The sequence below is a fragment of the Monodon monoceros genome, unplaced genomic scaffold, assembly GCF_005190385.1.
Source record: "Monodon monoceros isolate NGI ecotype Baffin Bay Population unplaced genomic scaffold, NGI_Narwhal_1 Super_Scaffold_20, whole genome shotgun sequence".
In the NCBI taxonomy this organism is placed as follows: domain Eukaryota; kingdom Metazoa; phylum Chordata; class Mammalia; order Artiodactyla; family Monodontidae; genus Monodon; species Monodon monoceros.
The window spans coordinates 40,302,667-40,321,956 of NW_021703777.1; the positions used below are offsets into that span (position 1 = coordinate 40,302,667).

The 19,290-nt window shown below is 41.1% G+C and overlaps 1 protein-coding gene across 2 annotated transcripts in view; it reads left to right on the plus strand.

The window, feature by feature from the left end:
- Positions 1 to 804: 804 nt before the first annotated feature.
- The window catches only part of TMEM150C (transmembrane protein 150C), a 74,720-nt gene continuing 56,234 nt past the window's right edge, over positions 805 to 19,290 (plus strand). The window contains exon 1 of one of the 2 annotated variants that reach the window (XM_029236077.1): positions 805 to 1,002. The gene's annotated coding sequence lies outside the window, so the exon portion shown is untranslated. Of the gene's footprint in view, positions 1,003 to 9,931; positions 10,038 to 19,290 lie in introns of those variants that run through there. The other variant, XM_029236078.1, reaches the window with a different exon arrangement.

A 19,290-nucleotide genomic window follows, 5' to 3' on the forward strand; every position in this document is an offset into this window, starting at 1 on the left:
GCCTCAAGCAATTCTTAGCTCTGGGAAGTCACAGATCACTGAGGATCTGATGAAAGCAGTAGTCACTCTCCTCGGAAAGAATGGGCATAGGCTATCCTCCACAAAATTCAGCAGAGGATCTAGATTAAAGTTTTTGTTTTTGCTGTTTTAACCAGATGTTTTAACCTGAAGGGAAGGTATACAGAAGAGGCCAGGTCCCTGGCCTCAAGAAGCTCGCAGTCTAGTAGCCAGGAAAAAGCAGTAAAAACATATCAATACACACATAATAGTGTATTATGGGGGAATCGTACATCGTGGGGGAAGGAAGAGTTCTGGAATGTTGAATTGGAGAATTTGAACCGTGTGCTTTGAGAGGCAGCAGATGAGAAGAGGCAGGTGTGGTGGTGGGGGGCCTAAAAGAATGGAGGTCAGCCTAAGGCAGGTGGATAAAGGAGGTCCTCCCGTGGGAGCCCCGGAAAGCTGCGTCTGGAAGAGAAGTTAACGGTGAGCGTGAGATAAAAATAGCCTTGATCCACGCTGCTGCCAGAGGTCACTGACATAGTAGTGCCACTGATTGGCTGCGGTCTGCGGTGGGGAAAGCTATTCAGATGCCGATGAATACAGTTTTATAGCCGACTCAGACGAGACACTGGCAGGAAGAGAGCAACCTGGCGCTGGGAGGGCGGCCTTGGAGTCTCCGCTCATTGCCAGGGTCAGAAGTTGGCCCTGTGTTTGCTCTTCACGATGAAAGAAAACCGCGGGAGAGCGCTGAGCGGCGGAGAACTGCATTCAGCCAGTGGGCACGAAAATGAGTTTTAGCTGCTCTGTGCAAAAACCCTAGGTGTGGGGACAGAAGGGAGCCGACCAGCAGGTTACAACAGGTCAGGAATAAATAACCACCAGGCGGAGGATCCCAGATTCAGTCCTTCCTTTTGTTGAGTGAGGAGCGAGCGCCAGGCAATCGCGTTCACAAAGGCTTTGGAAAGAAGCGGTTCCACCGTCCCCGCTCGGCTCCAGCCCCGGGTAACTATGCGGGGTCCCGAGGGGTGGTGGAAGCCGGAGGCCCCGCGGGGGTGTGGAGGGGGGGTCACTCTCCCCGGGAGGCCTGGAAGCGGGACCCCAGAATAAGTAGGGGGCGGGCCGCGGCGCGGCGGGCGGGCAGATCCCACCCCTTCCTGAAGGAAGCGCCCTCCTCGCCGCGACTGCCGCCGACGCCGCCGCTGCCGCCGCCTCAGGTCACGGCCCCGCCAGGCGACCGCGGCCCCGCCGCACCGGAGCAGGTAGGCGCGGCGCCCCCTCTTCCGCGCGGGGCCGCCGGGCAGCCAGGGGGCATGGGGTTCGGCTCCGCGCCCAGCCCGGAGGCGGAGAACAGGGGACTGCGGGAGCCGCAGCGGGGCTCGGGCGGCGGGGTCTTCCCGGCGGCGGAGCCCTGCTCGGCGGCGGCCCCCGCCCCGGAGCGCCCCAGGCGCGGCGCCGCCTCCCGAGCCCCCGCGGGTGCACTCCCGGAGCGAGGCGCGGTGGCTGGCGGCGTTCCGGAGTCCCCGCCGGCGAACCTACTCCCCGCCGCCGCCGCCGCCGCAGTGCCGTCAGCCGAACCCCTGCGCCTCCCGCCCGCTGCGGTGCGGATCCCGTCTTTTGACAGGTGTGCCCTCCGCCCCCCGCCGCCCCATCCGATACCCAGGCCTTTTGTTGTCGGGGGACTCGGAAAAGACCCCAAGTTTGGCCTCCCGGTCTCCCTGCCGTTCGCCGTTCACTTTCCCGTTAGCCGAGACAGGCTGGCGGGGGCAGCAGGGGAGCCGGGAGGGAGGCACTAACTTGCCTTGCCCTGTGCGCAGCTCTCCGCTCTAAATGAACAATCTCGCTTTCCTCTCCTGGGTGCACACTTGGGAAGAAATGGGATTTTCGGTTTCTCCGGCGAGATGCCGGTGAGTGGGCGACCGACCGAGGCTGTTTGACCATCCACTGCAATAAAAGCGTGATTAGCTTTGGGTTATGGAGAGAGCCCTTGTCGAGTGATTTTCTCCTCCTTAAACGAATCAAATGGAGAACGAGAGGGTTTTTCCCATTCTAAATTCATATTCCTTTTTTCTCTACTCACGCCTCTCCTCCGTCCACCCCTACCTCCACGGCACTTTACTATATCCCAAACACTTCCCTGATTTTTTTGGTCAGGTTTATTCCGGTCAGACCGTTTTTCACGGCTGAGCCAAGGACTGTGACTACAAATGTGAGAACACAGCCCAGTTGGGATGGAAACCCCTCTCCTGGAGTGAACCCGGTCCCACTTCCTGTGGGAGACCAGGAGAGGTCCTGTTAGGCAACCACATATACTAATAACATGGGTTTTTAAAAAAAGTTCTTGGATCTGTTACAATAACACAGCCTAAACGGTAATATTAGTTTCTGCTTCTTCATTTCTCTGCTTGAATCAAAGGCAGATTTTTAATAATTCAGGGTTGTAACTCCATTCAGGGCTGCAGTTCATCAAAAAGATAGGCAAATGTGGATGTATAAACTCCATGGTAACAATTAATAAGTTGACCTACTTAAAGTTTTCAAGGAAAAATTGTTAGGTTCATATGTGTGGTATTTGCAGATCATAGAATTTTACATTCTCAGCTCTCGTGCATTAAATAATCCCAAACTTTTTCTTCTGTGCGTCCCAGACACACCATGTTTCTATGATTAACTATAGCTACCATCTCTTAATGAGCTAGAAATGTGAGTTTAATCTTCAAGGCATAAGCATAAGAATTTTAATGGTGTCTTTTATTTATACAGTATTTAATAAATATTTTGCAAGCTCTCCAAGTTGCAAGTTCAAAAACTGGACATGATAAATGAGTTTTGCTAACAATAATGACAGTTGGTAGATGTTATGACATTGAACAAACGTATTAAAGTGTTTGGGAAACGCATGTTTATTATAATCTGCCATTAGCTGAAGGAAATTTGTTTGTATTATTTAAATTGACCTTAAAGTGTCCTTATAGCAATTACTTAACTCATGTATTTCTCATCAAATGCCTTTTACAGGTTGCTTGCTTTCGGGGAGATAGTTTACTCTGTGGAGTAATTCTTTCTTTTTTTTTTGCATGAACATAGTAATGCCTTACGTTTAGGCTTTGTTCTAGAAATACCACAGTCATGCTTAACTATGACCTTGCACGGTTTTCTTGTACTCACTTTATCTGCTTTGTGTTCATCAAGAGTGACGGCACTTGACTTTACACTCCTGTGTGTCCTCCTGCTTTGTTTCCCCTGTGACCTAGACACACCTCTGCAGTACAGTGGCCAGATTAGCAGGGCAGCCTAGAGTCATGAAGAATGAAAAGCTAGCTGGCCCCTGCAATCCTAGCCATTTGGTTTCAACGTAATCTGGCCACTTGGGATCAGTTCAGTAAACAATTAAGCAAACAGACACTGACAAGATAATGTATTACCTCTCAATCTTCCCCTTCAGAAGAAGAATCTACAGCATTCAGAATCCACACTATAACAGTGATTAGGTGCTGTGAGGCTCAAATGATAATATATGCGAAATTTCTCAAAATGTGATACAAAGACCAAATGTTACAGAATCTAAGTTCATGAAAAAAGCTAGGAAAAGACCCAGGTGTGTAATATATATTTTCTTTATCCTAAGGGCAACAACAGATGTGCATCCCTACTTATTTTAACTATAAACTTTAATTCCCGGAGCTGATGGTGCCATATATCTTTATGTTGTTTTTTTCATAATTTGCTCTAAGCACTAGCTCATAAATTAGTGGAACTTGTTTAAGTTATTATTATCACCAAATATCATTTCCTAGCATGTTTGGATTTTGAAAGATAACTTGTGGCTATGGAAAGTCTTAATGCAAAGAGATTTTACACTGGCCAACTGCAATGATATTTTGAAATAATAATGAAATCTTTGGCAGTAGCCTTCAAATTCAACCCCATGGTATTCTAAGTCAAACCAGCTCTGCTAGGTAGCACTTGGAACTCTTAGATGAAGGGAGAAATGAACAATTTTCTTTTTAGCATCTGTGAATGGCCTTTCTCTAGATCAGCGCTGTCCAATGAAACTTTGCACAGTGATGGAAATGTTCTATAATCTGCACAACATGGTAGCCATGAGCCACATGTGGCTCTTGAATCCTTGAAATATGTCTAGCGTAATTGAAGAACTGAATTTGAAATTTTATTTAATTTTAATTAATTTAAACAGCCACATGGGGCTAGTGGCTACCATACTGGACTGTGCAGCTTTAAATTCTCTCCACCCATTTCCTGCAGAGATAGCACTTGATGACAATTATCCTTAATCAGAAGAAAGTGGAGATTGGTATTGATAGAACTAGGAATTAAGATTTAACTTTGTAACCCTGTTATGAAAAAATAGTTGCAGTTACTCTGAAGAAGGTGCGTTAGGCTGAAGTTCAACTCTATTCTAAAAATAGTTTCCCTTTTTAATTTCCTTATGTCTGCTAGCCACAAAAATAAGCATCACCCAGAGTTGTTTAGATGCTTGGCCCCATGTGTCTGTGTTCTTGAACTTGTTTTATTATTTGCTCTTTTGCACGTTATAGAATCATTCATTCTTAGAGTCAGTTTCTGCACTTTTCAGTATTTCAAAGGGAGGGAGATTTAGAGGGGCAGGAAGTTGATGATGAGGTACAAGCAGCCCCCCTACCTCTCCTGCACTCACAGAGACCCTATGAAAAGTCTGACAAGTGAGTGCCCCTCAAGGAGTGGCTGAAGCCTCTGTCTTCCTTGGGCCCTTCTTGTCTGGTTTCTTTCCCTTAGCCTTCAACCCAGACCCTCCCACCTAGCCCAGCCCCTAGGGATGAACAAATCCACTTAAAAAATAACCTACCTTTATTTTAGTAAAACCATTAGAATGGGATTTTATTTAACATCTACTATGTTGTTTCAATTTTTTAATTAAGTTGGCTTTCATTAAAGCCATCATTTTCACCATTGAGAGGGACACTTTTTTTTTTAACATCTTTATTGGCATATACTTGCTTTATAATGGTGTGTTAGTTTCTGCTTTATAACAAAGTGAATCAGCTATACATATACATATATCCCCATATCTTCTCCCTCTTGGGTCTATCTCCCACCCTCCCTATCCCACCCCTCTAGGTGGTCAAAAAGCACTGAGCTGATCTCCCTGTGCTATGCAGCTGCTTCCCACTAGCTATCTATTTTACGTTTGGTAGTGTATATATGTCCATGCCACTCTCTCACTTTGTCACAGCTTACCCTTCCCCCTCCCCATATCCTCAAGTCCGTGCTCTAGTAGGTCTGTGTCTTTATTCCCATCTATAGTTTTTTAAGGAAACTCCGTACTGTTCTCCATAGTGGCTGTATCAATTTGCATTACCACCAACAGTGCAAGAGGGTTCCCTTTTCTCCATACCCTCTCCAGCATTTATTGTTTGTAGATTTTTTGATGATGGCCATTCTGACTGGTGTGAGGTGATACCTCACTGTAGTTTTGATTTGCATTTCTCTAATGATTAGTGATGTTGAGCATCCTTTCATGTGTTTGTTGGCTATCTGTATATCTTCTTTGGAGAAATGTCTATTTAGGTCTTCTGCCCATTTTTGGATTGGGTTGTTTGTTTTTTTGATATTGAGCTGCATGGGCTGCTTGTAAGAGGGACACATTTTTAATTAGACTTTTTCTCAAGACACTGTCTCTCATATTTCTTGGGTGAGTGACCCTCCTTCACCTACGTATCCCAGCCTAGGTACCTGGGATACCTCTCCCCAGGCCAGAGCTCGCGGTCCTGGGCGTTCACCTTCTCCGGGAAGGAGTCTCCCTAAATCATTTATTTGGAAATTTGTCAAAGGTGTTTGTGCATACTAAAATATAAATTAAATTAACCCCTAAATTGTCTCTGCCCTTAAGGTGTTAACACTATAGGATAACATTTCCCAAATTAGTGTACATTCCACGAGGGGATGGAGATGCTTGAGTAAATTTAGGAACTATTCCGTTTAACCACCCACCCCCCGCCCCGCCTTCTTTTTGAGATTTACGATGCACTATAGCATAGTAAAGTCTCTAAGATGAGATACGTATACTTATTTCGCTTTTTTATTGTTGATGTTTTTCAAAAAATTTTTCATACAACACTTATCATAATATTTTTCAAAGCATGTGTCCTGAGTTATGAAATCAATTTAACAGGTTAGCATCAGCATTTTTTTTAATGAGATGGGATATATAATAGAATAGGAGTTATCACTGTGAATCCCTCTTAGTGAGGGTTACTAGTGTTTGATGAAACGGTTTGGTTCCCCCATGCATGCAAGTGCAAGGCCACGAGGCAGTGGCGAGTGGTGGTCAAGAGCACGACAGAAACAGGACCCCTGGGTTCCAATTCTAACTCTCCATATACAGTAAGCACTATATAAACTTGGTCATTATTCATTTTTTTATTATATAAATGTGTGTGTATACTGGATCACGATGTAAAATACTACCTCTGCAACTAGGCTTGAGAATCACTTTGGGAAACACCGATCTAAGACAGGACTCCATGCTAAATGCTGAACCTGGGCAGTCTGCTGACCGAGCCCACAAGTTCAACAATTTCAGCTCCCATATTGCAATGCCACAGTGATACATAGATGGACATCGGCAGACCCGTGAGACTCAAACATTGTACAGCATTGCAGAAGTGTGGAAGTGAGCTGATGACAGTTGTTTTCTGTGTAAGATGAGGCCTGATGAGTGAGAGAGGAGTCATTGCACGTTTAGGCTGGAAGAGACCTCACTGCTGCCAGCCTGTGGCCTCTGAAGGCTAATGCCCTTGGGCAGGCAGCCTGGGGCCCAAAGAAACCCAAATGTCCCAGAGGCTAAGAGCTCAGTCTTCCTTCCCTCCTGACCAATTCCTAACTTTTGCATACTGGTTTGTAGCAAATAGTCACAAAAGTCTAAATAGATATGTTTGTCCCATAAATCCCCCACTTTTTACTTCATTCTAAATTATTTGTTTTTCAAAATCACTTTCTGCCTGTTAGTGCTTCATGATTTATTTTCAATATGATAAGTGGAAAACAATGTTGCTTCAGGAATTTCATATAAAAGGAGATGTCTTAAAATTGAGGCTGGGAGTCTCCCTGCCCCGACCCAGTGCAATCTGGAAAGTAAAACTGATTTCATTTTGGAAGTAGAGTTCAGTTTTTCTTAAAGGTCAAACTAAATGTGAGCAACCACTTGTCCATAGACTTTGTCAGTTAGAATAAAAAAGGCAACAGCTTGTCATCATGGTTACTTTCCTTCTTTAAAAAGTACAGAGGCTGTGTCTAACATACTAAAAATTCATAAGATATGCAGATTTTGCTCAAGGCTTCAGAATCATCCATATCCGAGGACCGTGATACAGACTCTATCTGTGGAATGCAAAGGAGTGAGATGAAGTGTCTTTGACAAAACATTGAAAGTCATGTAATACTTTTAGGCTAATGTAGACAAAGCTTAAGAAGTAAAAAAAAAAGAGGAAGTAATTGTGATTAACTATGGCAGTAGTGGAAATTAGCCTGTAGTTTAAATGGTGTTATTTAACAATGAAGTAATTATAATGAATTATAATGGTTTTCAACTGAATGTAAACATAAATGTCTCCAAAAATAGCATAGCCTTATTATTCATCAAATATTTCATTTATTAACAAAGTAGATATCTTCCTGGGTTTTTTTACACTTATGATGACTTAGCTGCCAAAGAAATATTTTAAATGGTAATAATTGGAAGTTTTAAAGCATAAATTAAAACTGACTGTACATAGCTAAAATAGGTGGTGTATTTTTTTAACTGGGCTGGTTAATAAAATAGTCTTCAAATTATTTTTTATTCTATTGATTCATGAGTGAAAAGGTGTTAATTAAGAGATATTGATACATTGTAAAGCAATCCAAATAGAAATATAATTTTTTACTTAACTTGGAGTGTTTGTGAATTAGAATTCTGTAATGTAATTGTCCTGGAGTTTCAATGGGAATATATCTCCTGGAATTTCTAAGTTCTACTTTTCACTAAAACTTAAAGTGTATTTACATAGAAACACTAGTAACTAAAATATATCTACATGCAGTAGCAGGAATATTAATTTACAGGTGACAGTTTTTCTTCCTTGTGGTATTATGTTCCCATGTAGCCTAGACTTCAAAAGTATGTCCTTTTGAAAAATTTGCCAGTCTTGTCAATGGCAGCACAGTGTTTACAAGAACCATATTTATCTCCCTGTAATTTTAGCAGCTAATAGAATTGTTCTTGAGAAAGCTGTCTTTTCTATGACATTTTGATTGGTGTTTTTCCATTTTAATCTGAGCTTATATGTGACATAAAAATTGATTATATGAGAAAGAGTGGGTTGCCATTTGTATACCAAAATTTTGATTGTATAAATAAGAAAAATCTTAAGTAAACAGCCTAACGTACCACCTAAAGGAATTAGAAAAAGAAGAATAAACAAAATTTTGATTATATATGTATGCATGTAAAAATAAAGACAAAAATTTTCCAGTAATTGATTTGGGGGATGGATACCATTGTGGTCAAATAGTGGCACATTTTTTTTTTTTTAAGATCAGGCCACTGACCCAAGTGAGTGTTCACTTGCAGAGCCATAAATTTGGCAATTCAGAAATGGTATTCTTTATTAGCTATTGGTCAATATTTGTGAAATCCCTAGAATGGTCCCTGGCCCAGAGTAACATTTTTTTCACTGTTACTTCCCCCTTATTCATAACATAGGTTTTAACTCATGTCATCACACGGAAAATTAAAGAGGATTGTTTTGGATAACTGCTCCCCTACTGAGCATCTACGAGCTAGAAAAAGCCTTTGGAAGTCACATTATTTCTTATAGTCTTGGCATGACCACAGTCATCACAGAGAGATGATGTGTAGACTCCATTCTACTTTTAGTCCATGAATATTTTACATTAGTTCTTGACATACTGTTTATCCAGGCTGACTTAACAGGACTCTGACATAGAACCTAGGTTCACTTCAGTTTCATATAGCTCCTGGTTTGCTTGCTTGTTGCCTGTTTACCTTGTTTTTCCAATTAAATCATTGGTGTTTTTGTGTGTAGAAATTACTATGCCTTTTTTTTTTTTTTTTTTTTTTTGGGTATCCCACTGGGCTATCTGAGAACAGGAGTTAGCAAACTATTTTGAAAATAAAGTTTTATTGGAACACAGCCATGCCCATTGGTTATGTATTACCTGTGACTGTTTCTCCACTCCCACCACAGAGCTGAGTAGCAATTAAAACAGAATCCATGTGGCCCATAAAGCTGAAAATCTCTACTCTTTGGCCCTTTATAGAAAAAGCTTGTCAACCCCTGTTCATTTGATACTCTTCCTATGGAATTCTTGAAGAAAATGTGAAAAAAAATGGTCTGTTACAAATTATCTGTGGCTAATTGCTTTCTGTAGGGACAAATTTCATACCTGAATGACTAAATGAATGACAGCTCTCTTCCCTCTTCCTATTTCACTGTCCATTGGCTATGAAAGAAGGTGGTATCAGCCTAGGCTTAGGTGTCATGTAGACCTGGGTCACTAGCTGTGTAACCTTAAATAAGTTACTTAATCCTCTTTAAGTCATTGTTTCCTCGTGTACAAAATGGGGATAAGTAAGGCACCTACTGTTGGGAGACAGTTCTCCATGCACCCCATGCATTTCAACAGGTTTTTCAAAGAGAGGCACTGACTGCCCTTTCAGTCTACACTGTCTTTTTAAGGATGTTTGTGTAGTAAATGGTCTTGGGTGATAGACATAGTGTTGCCCTCAGAAGCCGGGAGCAGGCATGCTTATATCCAATATAATAGATTTAAGTTCTTGCAGCTGAGTTCCTCTCCATTAATGCTACTCACTGCATGTGCAGGAGTTACATGGCCCTCTTTTGATGCCCTACAGGAACTGGTGTTGGGGAACTAGTGCAAGGAAATGCTGATACTCTGGCTACTGCTGTTGCTGTGATAAAGTCCTTTGTCTCTGACCCAGAAGTCTTGCGTCTTCTGCCAGCAGCCAGGAAACTGTGGTAGGCTAACTTGTGCAAATAAAATCTCAGCCCTTTCATAGTTCTTGGATAACTATTTTATGGAGTTACTATGAGAATTGAATAAGGCAATGAATGTAAAACATTTAACACAATGCCTGGCATATAGTAAGTGCCCAATAAATGTTAGCTATTAATTATTATCTCGCTGGCTATTAACTCTACAGTGTGAAATTGAGTCTCAGTTTTGTGTGGGCAACTTCTATCTTAAGGTAGTGGTTTTTCAAGCTATAGGCCACCAGAGCTATGAGAACTGTTAAGTAGGTTTATTTTTCTTTAATGAAACAGAAAATAGAATATAATAGAATTATAAAATATCCAAGTGCAAAACATGTAGTAAGGATAAATATTGATGTGTAAAAAAATTTCTGTTATATACATGTATATCTGCATACAAGGTTGTGATAGAAAATATATTTTTTACTGTCACACACAGGCAAAAAAGTCGGGAAGCCACTGCTGCCCTAATACATAGATGGGACTGTTCAGAAAAACTTTTGTTCGTGATAGCATAGAATTCCTTTCTTTGTTCTTTTTCCCAAAAAGGGGTAAAGAGTCACCATCAGTCATCTGAGAAAAAATGACCAGAGATGCAGTGTGTTCACCCTCTGCATACCATGTGGCTCATTTTGCCCATGATTAGAAGAAAATGAATATAAGCACCCAGATTATTTTCAGAAGAAAAGAATATTTTTATATTAGCAGTGTCCAACAGAACTTGCTATGGTGATGGTTCTATCTCTGAACTGTTCAGTACAGCAGCCACTAGCTACTGAGCACTTGAATGTGCAGCTGGGGAACTGGACTTTTAATTAAAACAGTTTCAAATTTGGATTAGTTTCAGTTTAAATAGCCATGTGTGGTTGTTGGACAGCGTGGCTTTTGCTTGAACACCCAGCTATGGTTTTCTCACAGCTAACTGCATGATTTGGCTTTTATTAAGTCCTAAGGGATAGCACCCTCCCCTTGGGTTGTTCAAACAACCACTGACCTTTTTCCATGCAGGGCTTGGGCAGACATTGGGGTGAAGAAGTGCTTAATGAGCTGCTGACTTGGCCACAAGTCAGGGGAAAATGGCAAAGAGCCAGAGGGCAGAGGTTCTCAACCCTAGTTGTGCAATAGAATCATCTGAAAATCTGTAAAAATCCAGGCTGCACCCCAGATCAGTTAAATCAGACATTTTCACAAAGCTCACCAGGTGTTCTATCATACTCTGTCAGCTGGGCAGCATCACAGGTGGGCAAGGCAACCCATGCACTTTGATGATGCACTACCAGAGTATCACAGGCATGCCCAGGATCAGATGGACAGGGGAATGGGCACATGAAAGACAGTGGACCCCTCTTATTTAAACAAAAAGACTCCAATTTACTCCAGTCATCTAGGTGGCATCCTAGATGATCTGACCATGAATCTGGCCTCAAAATCATTAGATACCTTCTCAGTGAGTTCTCTGGCACTAAACCACAGCTACTCACTCTCAAACCTCCACCCAGATCCTCGTCCAGCTGGTACCTTTTCACCTCAGAAATTTTAACCTCAGTGTCTTATTCTCTGAACATAGCTATGTATCCTTCCAACTCTTTCATACCCTACTTCTCTACCACTTTATCTTCATTAAGATATCATCTCTTGACTTATTCAGTTTCCCGAAGTCTTCTTTATACATGCAAATCTATTCATACCCATCTTCATTTCCTTTCCTCAGAGGATGTGGTATCCATTTTTCCCCGTGTTTAAGGTTAGCCCATTACTTGAGCATGCCTTCTTTGGAACCTTTGCTCTATTAATATTCCTCTCTCTTCTGTGGTCTTGAATCTCTCTCTGCTCTTTACTGGCTCCATCCCATCAGCCAAGTGTCACTGGCTGCTTCCTATCAGCCAAGTGTTTGCAGGTTTCTTCCATCCTAAAAAGTAATTCTCCTGGGTTAAATAAATTAAGGTAGATCTCTGCAATAGACTATTATGCAGTTATCTGAAATATTGATGGCGGAGTATGTATCTTGCATGGAAAAGTGATCACAAAAATAAGTGGAAAAGGTATTAAAATAGCTTTATCAAGTGAATTTCTTTTTTATATTTTATTTTCTTTTTTATATTTTATTTACTTATATATTTTAAGTGTGGTAAAAAAAACACATAACATAAAATTTACCATCTTAGCTATTTTTAACTATACAGTTCAGGGGTGTTAAGTATATTTACATTGTTGTACAGCCAATCTCCAAAATCTTATCATCTTACAAAACTGAAACTCTGTACCCATTAAACAATAGCTCCCTGTTTCCCCCTTCTCCCCCAGCCCTTCGCCACTGCCACTGACTTATGTCTCTGAATTTGGCTACTCTAGGTACATCATATAAGTGGACTCATGCAGTATTTGTCTTTTTATGATTGGCTTATTTCACTTAGCACAATGTCCTGATGGTTTATCCATGTTGTAGCATGTCAGAATTTTCTCTTTAAGGCTAAATAATATTCCATTGTGGGTATATATCACATTTTAAATGATTTCATTTTTGAAGAAAAATATATTAGTATAGGTACGTATGTATAATATATAAACACACATACATATATATAAAAGATTGTACATGAGAATGTTAACAGTGGTTATCTCTAAACTGTGGGATTTTGAACACTTTTCATCTTCTTTTTCCTGATGTGTACCTTCTACAGTATTTGCAATGAGCACACTTCCCTGGCGTAAATGCCAAACGAGGAACCAGACATTCAGCGGCGCTGCATCAGCTACAGTGTAGCCATCCCTGTGCCAGGCACCTGCCCTCCTCCTCAGCTCATCCTTCACCACTCACTGCCTTACCCATTGTGCTCTGAGCACCACAAAACTCTGGTTCCTGCACGCACAGGGCTTGGATGCCTTGGTTGCTTGCCCCGCGCACGCCACCACAGCCGCGTGGGAAGACTCCACGCCCCTGAAGGCTCAGACCAGGGTCATTTCCTCCTTGCTTGCCCTCCCCCTGCCCTCCGTGGTGGGTTAGCTTCGTCCCTTCAAAGCTCCCTAATCCCTGTACCAATCTGGTGCTGCACTTGTTTCCTGATTGTCTGTGAGCGGCCAGGGGGCAGGGGACTGTGTAGTCATCCTTGTATTTGCAGCCCGTAGCGCTGGGCAGCTTGGGGAGCCACTGGTTGTTCAGAGGGGCTGGCTCACTGGATGCTCAGAAATGAGGCTGGAAGAGGAGGTGGAAGACCTCCCCCAAGGCCCTTCATTCCACTACACCCTGCTGCCCCTTGCGTGAGCAGTGTGAAGATGTGAAAATACTTTACATTTTACTAAAAATAAATTAGATATTAAAATTATCTAAAGCACTACGTTTCTATCTTAATGATACTGGTGAACTCTGGCCCCTGTCCTTGGTCACATGGGCCATGCCTGGTCTCCTGTTGTGTTGGGCTCATAACACACATTTGGTAAATACCTGTTAACCTCCTTAATGACCCTAGTAGCTCCCTGTAATCAAACCTCTCTTCCGTAAATTTAGCTACTTTGACAGGCTGGGATAGGGGTTATTTAGGGCCATGGGAGGCCTTTACTGTCACCCTCCAAGTCATGTGATAGTGACTAGCTACCTACACTACATGTATGGTTGATCCCAATCAGGACCCTTTTGAGAAATAAAAAAGAAGGAAAAAGATCTACTGCTGGCATGGCTTGAGTTCTGTGTTTAAGCATCCTGTGGGTAAAAGCAACTAATGAATCCTTGCTGCACTTGATGTTGCCAGTTAAGCCTGGACCAAGAGGGGCTTAAAGGCATATGGTGAGTAATAGTAGTTCACTCTGAAAGCTGTAATGGGCCAAGTGTGGTAAAACAAGTTTTGCAGGCCAGTACAGTTAGGTAGTTTGGGACAATTCTCTTACATATAAAAAAGGGATTCTAGGCCTCCTTTAGGGAGCATTAAAAAGAGCAGAAGGAAAAATGAAAAATAGTTTTAATTACTGTGGAACTGAATCATTTGGGGTCATCTTCAGCATCTCAGACCACAAGGATTTATCTTGGTTTTCCTTGAGAACAGTGGCCCAATGTAAGTGATTCACCCAAAGTATCTGAAATATTTTTAGCAAAAGTTATTGATGACAGGACGTTTAATGTTTGAAATGATAGGTTTTTCAGCTGTTGAAATGATATTTAGTTTATTGGCGTAGGTGGCCTGTGCTGTTTGCATCAGAATCACAATAGCTTAGTTTAATGTTTCCCGCTTACCGAGATCAGACTCTTTTTGTAGAAGTTTGGTTAGACTAGATAGTCCTTGTTATGATATTGTTGTTTTGTTTTCTTTCTTTTTTTTTTATATTCATTTATTTATTTGGTTGCCCTAGGTCTTAGTTGCAGCAGGCGGGCTCCTTAGTTGCAGCTTGCAGACTCCTTAGTTGTGGCATGCGAACTCTGAGTGGCAGCATGCACGTCCCTGTTTTGTTTTCTTTTGTTTTTCCCAGTAGGCCAGAAAAGGAAGTAGCAACGTTACTCAGAATAAGAATTAGACTTGGAGATGTAAATGTCAGCATTTAAGCCCTGGCCTGACCACCCTCTCTCTAGCTGGCTGTGTGCTTAAATAAGTTATTTCATTTATGGAAGCCTAGAGTTTCTGTTGTTCATCAGTAAAATGTGGGTTTGTCTGTCTTGCTCACTAGACTGTAAGCTTCTTCAGAGTAGGGGTGGTGTGGCTCATCCATCATTGGAAACTCGATACATGGGATGAGGCCTGGCAGGTAAGAACTCTATAAATATTTGTCAGGTAAAGCAGATTCATCTTACTTACTTTATAGGTTGTTTGAAAGAGCAGGTAAGATGAGCAGCAGTAGAGTATAGTGCTCAGAGGTCCCAATCCTGGCTCCAGCAAGTGACGGTGGGTGAGTAACTATTCTCTGGGCATCTGTGAAAGTGGATGGTGGTACCTACCTCCTAGGGTTGTATTAGATGTGCCTGTGCACAGTAATTGCTATATACATACCAGCTATTGATGTAACATGTGAATGGGTTTTAAAAAGTGCTATTCATATAAAGGTAGTACTTTTCAATGATGTCTTACCAAGTGTTGGACACACTGAAATACTTCCAGTACTGGGTCTTTTCTTATCTTAACTAGAGGTAATTCAGTTCCATTTCACATTCTCTAAAGCCCTCTTACAGTGTCTTTCACCTGGACCCTTTTAGTGACACCCATGACCACCTGAATGTAAAGTATAAGTTCAGAGAAGGCCTGACCTTGGCTGCCCTGGCCTGGCACTGCTGCCTGCTCTCTTTTTCCACTGTTTGCTATGTAGAAATAACTCTGGTCAATTCCCAGGCAGTAAAGATTGTTAAGATTATGCTAAATAATTCTGATTTCATATGTGCAGACACTGTAGTAGTTTCCACTCTGGTTTCCCTGCCTCCTGCCCCCTGGCCACTAGAGCCTCATGTGCGCAGTGCTGTCTGCCTCATCTTGCCGTTATTTCACTCTCGTAAGGTCTCCCCAGCCCAGGAACCCTCTTGAGATAGTATCTTATTATAGGACCAAATCCAAGCTACCGGTGTTGCCTTTCAAGGCTATGCATAATCTGAGCCTTTTTTTTTTTTTAATTATTTATTTATTTTTGGCTGTGTTGGGTCTTGGTTGCTGTGCACGGGCTTTCTCTAGTTGAGGCGAGCAGGGACTATTCTTCGCTGTGGTGCGTGGGCTTATTGCTGTGGCTTCTCTTGTTGCAGAGCACGGGCTCTAGGCACACGGGCTCAGTAGTTGTGGCTCGCGGGCTCTAGAGCGCAGGCTCAGTAGTTGTGGCGCACAGGCTTAGTTGCTCCGTGGCATGTGGGATCTTCCCGGCTCAGGGCTCAAACCCGTGTCCCCTGCATTGGCAGGTGGATTCTTAACCACTGCATCACCAGGGAGGTCCCCTCTGAGCCCATTTTATCTGTCCATGTTTTACTTCCAATTCCTACGTAATGTAGACTTTTACTGCCCACTCACTGGGATGTAGTCTTGTCTTTCTTTCATTTTCATGATTCCCAACACTGAAATTACCTCCCTGCCCATTCTATTTATTTACATTTGCCCATGGATTTAAGGCCCCCCTTTTTCATAAACCGTATCTTTCCTAAACATTAATTGGCTTCTCCTGTATTTTTACATTTGGTTATATTTAATATAGAGCTTTCTTAGGTACCATTTTGAAAATTAGTATCTTCTCATTAATGACTCAGATGTTAACTTGATAATATTAAAATTATTATAAGCTTACCAGTTACACATTCAGGAAAATTGTACTAGTTTCTTAGTAGTGTAAGTTTTAAAAAATTTAACTTTTTCCTCTTGGCAGCTGTAATTACACCACACTGCCTATAAGTAAAGCCCTGGAGTCCAGACCATATGCAGTAGAACAAAATAATACAGTTGAGCAAGGCAGGGCTACTATTGCTAGTATGGGACTCATAAGTTTCTATTTCTTGACTTTTATAATACATGAGACTTTGGCTGTTTCCGTATATCAACATTTCTTCACTATTAAACCATGGATAGGCAATAGAATGAAGAGCCAGAACCCTGATATCATTTAAGGACATAGTAAGAATTCAGTAACTGTTGTGGACAGATTAGTTTGTGGTTTATTTTTGACTCCTCAGCGATTTAGTCTGATTTGTACATGTCAGTTCACTTTTCTTTACTAATTTAGTAGATCCTCTAAAATATTAGAATTTTATTAAACTTACGATATAATGGACTTCCCTGGTGGCGCAGTGGTTAAGAATCCGCGTGCCAATGCAGGGGACACGGGTTCGAGCCCTGGTCCGGGATGATCCCACATGCCGCGAAGCAACTAAGCCTGTGAGCCACAACTACTGAACCTGAGCTCTAGAACCCGCGAGCCACAACTACTGAAGCCCGCACGCCTAGAGACCGTGCTCCGCAACAAGAGAAGCAGCCGCAATGAGAAGCCTGCACACTGCAACGAAGAGTAGCCCCCGCTCGCCACAACTAGAGAAAGCCTGCATGCAGCAACGAAGACCCAACACAGCCAAAAATAAATAAAATAAAATAAATTTTTAAAAAAAAAGGTGGTTAGAATTTGGGGCCTAATATATTGTTGTATGTCAATTATACCTCAAATAATAAAAAGAATTTGGGATATATACATGACTTCCTAGGGGAAGGGGAGAAGGGGAACTTAGGGAAAAGCAAATGATTTTTCCTAAAGAAAAATCCTTAGGGAATCGGCCCTTGCTTGGGAGAACAGACGGTGTGACAATATCTGACTTTTCTTCTGTGCAAAGAGATTAGAGTTGCTCCTGAAGGGATTTAGAACAACTGAGTTCCTTTGGGGAAGCTCTTCTTTTAGGCAGATGAGGGATTTCAGGAACTACAACACCTTTACTTCAAAATAGTTCCGTATCAAAGGGGCATGTTTTGGGGTAGCATATCCTGATCCCCTCAAATCTCACACAGTGCCTTTTCAGTGTCTATTTAAGTGATAATTTTTTTTCCTTTTTTTTTTTTTTAAATGTATGTTAATAAAATTCCCAACCCATCCTCACGCTTCTGAAATAATTCATATACCTAGTTGTAGCTTATTCTTTTCATACACTCTGAATTTTATTCCTTACAAAAGCAGTCTCTCCAACTGTGAGAATTTTAGTTCTAAAAAGTAGCTTGCCTGGCAAAATTACAGTTGTCAAAACCAAGGTTTTAAAGGAGACTGAGGTAAGGAACCAACTTCAGTTTTGAATATGGAACTGAATTAAGTAAAGGAAAAGTTCTACGTGGTAACCTCTTCCAACACAAACCAAATTTGTTGATACTAAAACCTGTGTTGATAGGTAACTTTTTTCCTCATTCACATTCTTCAGTTGATCAGAAAACATTTCTGTGGTTTTCTAATTCATTGAGAGACTGAATATGCTTTGGACTTGAAGTCTCCCTTTTTTGTTTTTACAAATTTGGCTAAATTCTCCTTAAACTATGGTCATTTGAGGGGATTATTAGAGTACTTACTGGAATGTTCAGGGAGGTTCCCTAATGGTCAATCCATCAGGGGGTCAAAGAGATCATTCTGATCCACTCAGGAGACTCACCCACAAGATCCAGGGACAGAAATGATTGCTGTCCTTTTTTTTTTTTTTTTTTGTATAAGGGCATAAACTGTGGATATGTGAAAAAAATCAAGAATTTATAATTTTTGATAAAGAATTATAAAATTTCATCAAATCAAAACTGAGAGTTGATGTCTTTTGTTTTCAATCACAAATGAAATTGGTCTATAGTTTTTTTTTGGAGATAATGCTTTTCAGTTTTTGGTATCAGAAATATCCTATTTTCAAACAACTTTGGGTAGCTTCCCACCTTTTTCATGTTCTAATATACTTAGCTTTAAAATTAGTTTTTCCTTAAAATTTTGAAACTGTTAAAAAATAATATTCAGAAAAAGGAAAATTCATGACTCTCACACAGATATAAAAATGAACATGTGTTATAGACTTTATTGTACTCAGTAGTCAGTGAGGGAACCAGGCAGATGTTATAACCAGTTCAAAGAGAATTTTTTTAAATGGATACGCTTACAGATCAACAATACTGAATTATAGATAAGCAATATTGTAATGAATTAATAAATGTGCAAATGAAAACAAAAGCTTTCACAGGGAAGAGGAGAATCAGTTGAACTTCTACCAGACAGAACAGAATTTGCATGTCAATTGATAAGAATTATTTTGCACTGCTCTCATTTACCTATAATTTACAATTGTTAAATAGCTTTCATAGAATCAGATAACCTGGAAAGTTGTCCTCTAGATGATACGGTTTTCCACCGCACACAACTTTTTTCCTACAAAAAATGACACATTAATAAAACTAAAGAAATCATACATTTATTCAACAAAAGTTTGAATTTCTATCCAGTGTCAATTTCTTTCTGAATTTGATCCGTTTGGATTGCCTATGTTTAGATTCAGTTTTGGAAATTCGAATATTTCCAAAATATAGTCTGTTTCATTGCGATTTTCAAATGTGTTAGCATTCAATTTCTTATAATATTCTCTTATGATTTAAAAAATCTGTATTTTCTAGAACTTTCTTTTAAATTATTTTTGAATTCCTATGATTCAAATATCAAAAATTATTGTTATATGGTGAAGTATATCCTTCCTATCTTTTCCCCTATCTGCCTAATTCCCACTCCTCCCAACAAGTAACTACTATTTGTTTTATAGGTGTGTGTGTGTATATAAAACCGTACACATATG